Source organism: Myotis davidii, unplaced genomic scaffold (genome assembly GCF_000327345.1).
Source record: "Myotis davidii unplaced genomic scaffold, ASM32734v1 scaffold452, whole genome shotgun sequence".
Taxonomy (NCBI): Eukaryota; Metazoa; Chordata; class Mammalia; order Chiroptera; family Vespertilionidae; genus Myotis; species Myotis davidii.
Genome location: NW_006284245.1, coordinates 823,624 through 826,348, shown reverse-complemented (window position 1 = coordinate 826,348; position 2,725 = coordinate 823,624). Strand labels below are relative to the sequence as shown.

The window sequence follows — 2,725 nt, the reverse complement described above, 5'->3', positions numbered from 1 at the left end:
GATGTGAGAGGGAAACATCAGTTGGTTGCCTTCGTTATGTGGTTATGTATCCCAACCAGGGATGGAGCCCACAACACAGGTATATTCTCTGACCAGGAATCTAACATGCAACTTTTTAGTGTACAGGGCAACACTCCAATCAACTTACCCACCTGGCCAGTACAGTCCTCATTTTCTTTTTTTTCTTGTTTTCTGCTTTGATTGCTTATCTTCCCAATTGCTAATTTGATCCTCTGCTTCATCGAATCTGTTGTTGATTCCATTTAGTGTATTCTTCATTTTAGTTACTGGTTCTTCTTATGGTTTCTGTGTCCTCTTTTATGCTGTTGACTTTCTCACTAATTTTTTGAACACCTTTAAAACCATTGTTTTGAACTCTGTATCTGGTAGTTTGTCCACTTCCATTTCATTTAGGTTTTTTTTTTTTTTGGAGATTTTTATTGTTATTTAATTTGTGACATTTTAAGTCCCATACTTTAATAATAATAATTTTAAAAACCCAAAATTGAAAACAGGGGGCGCAGGGAAGAGGCCCTTAAGCGAAGGGCACAGGGAGCCCTGCTCATGCCACCAGGCCTGGCCGCAGGGCCCCTTGGTATTGCTGTTGCTACGAGGTCAGGGGCAGCGATTGTCCTGTGGGAGCCACCTTCACCTGGGTTGAGGACCTTTACTTCTTCTGGGGTGTGCTCAGCTTCTGCATGCCCCAGATCTTGTCCAGCAAGCCAGAGATGAAGGCCCCAGTGGGTTTGGTAACAGTCAACCAGCAGCTCCTTGATCCTGGCAGCCCGGGTATCATCACTCTCCATGTCCAGGAGTTTGTCCACATCAATCTCCGGCTCCGGGATCTCCTCTTCCTAGCAGTTGTAGAGGGGAGTGAGCTGTTTCAGGATCCATTCCTCCAGGTTGAGGCGCTTCTGTAACTCTGCAGTCATACTTGACTGTGACCTTCTCTTGGCACCTCACTGGGCCATTGTTGTCCACACTCCCCAGGCCCTCGCCTGCAGCATCAGTGGGGGCTCTGAAAGAAGACGCGGGGCCCTGGTCCACCACCTCCCAGCCCAGGAGCGGGGCAGCCAACACTGTGCCCCCCGTGGTGCCACTTGTCTGCGTCCAGCCCCTCCCTGCACCACTGCCTCCTGGACGCCCACCTGATGGCTGCGGACCATTGGCTCGAGTTAGCTGGTGGGCTCAACTCCGCAAGACTGCGGTGAGGGCAGCTGCTGCATGCAGAGACCCAGCCAGGCTTGGCCGCGCCCCACTCCCTCCCCGCCAATCGGTCCGCCTTTTGTCCCAAGCAGCCACCGCCTGGGGACTTTGTTTTAATTGTTGTCTCTCATTTTGGTTGCGTCTCTGTAGGTGTTCATATGTATTAGGTAGACCCGCTATGTCTCTAGTTTTGATATGATGGCCATATGTACTTTCTGTCCTGTGTGGCCCGGGTGCACTGTCTCCCTTATGCCCTGAGTGGGGTGCTCCAGGAATGTTCCTTGTGTGCATTGTGTGTGCCCTCCTGTTCTAGTTGAACCTTTATTGCTGTTCGCACATTTGTTGGTCTAGTTTACCCTTATGCTGGCTGGTATGAGGACTGGCCACAACCATTATTTATGAGTGCTGTGTGGGAGCTGACCCCACGAAGCAGAATTTGCCCCAGCAGAATCGGGTTACTGCTGAGTCCTCCCTTTGGGTGTGCTGCCTGTAGAGGTAATCAGGTCCTGCTTTCTTGTGCTCTGAAGTCAGCCGCCTGGTTTGTTGGTTGTGCTGCCTCTTTGAAGGGAGTTTAGTGCAGGTCAATGTCACATGTTTCCTGTGACCACCCCTGGGCAACCTGTTAGGAGCTACAAAGTGATCCACTGGTTGCGGGTGGGAGGGGCTATGATGCATTCTGAGGCCAGCTGCCACCATTACCTGGCTTGGGGCCCAAGGAACTCTGAGCTTTCTGCCAGCTGCTGGCTGTCCATTTGGTTCAGCCACTGAAGTAGACTTTGGGCATTACGTGGATTGCATGAGGCAAGAACCCAGGGAGTCACCAGGAAAGGGTGAATGTAGTTGCCACCAAGTCTGGGTCTGAGGCCACGCAACAGAAATGTCAGAGATCAGCTGTCACCTGCCAGGGCCTGGGGACCTTTGCATTGTGTTGGGGACTCAAGGCATTGTCAGAGGGGAGCCAGTAGAGTTCATCTGGCTAAAACAGATCATGATTTTGCCATGTCGAGGGAGGGCTCTGCACAGGAACAGTTATACCTGTTGTGTGCTGGAAAGCAGCCCTTGCCCTAAAGCTACTCAACTCTGTTTCTTTCTCTGTGTGTCTCTGGCACCCCTTCCCTCACTCCCACCCCACCCCCCACCCAACCCCCCAAGCTTGCTTGAATTCTTGGAGAGATTTTTAAGAAACACTGAAATATGGCCCCTAGGCTAGTTGCTACTGGCAGAATTTATACTTGAGTGAGTAGGGTTGGGGGGCCCTCGGAGTTGGGGGGTGGGGGGAGTTGCTAGTGTAGCTCACTAGGCTAATGCTCTGAGGGGATAGTGCTTGGCCAGGAAAGAAGGCATCCTTGAGTGGTACAGGAGAGGGATTCCTCTAGCCCTTTCCCTGAGCCACACGGCTGACTCTCTTCCTGTATAACTGGCACCCTCCAAGCCACTGCCTTTTTCCAGAGCCCAGTATGAGTGCCTGTGAGCCAGTTTGCGTGCACGTTCTTTAACAGGACGCCTGGGTTTCCAGTAG

General features: G+C 51.6%; 1 pseudogene; it reads right to left on the bottom strand.

The window, feature by feature from the left end:
* Window positions 1-526: 526 nt before the first annotated feature.
* Window positions 527-1,958, bottom strand: LOC102773950 (annotated as a pseudogene).
* Between the last annotated feature and the right edge of the window lie 767 nt (window positions 1,959-2,725).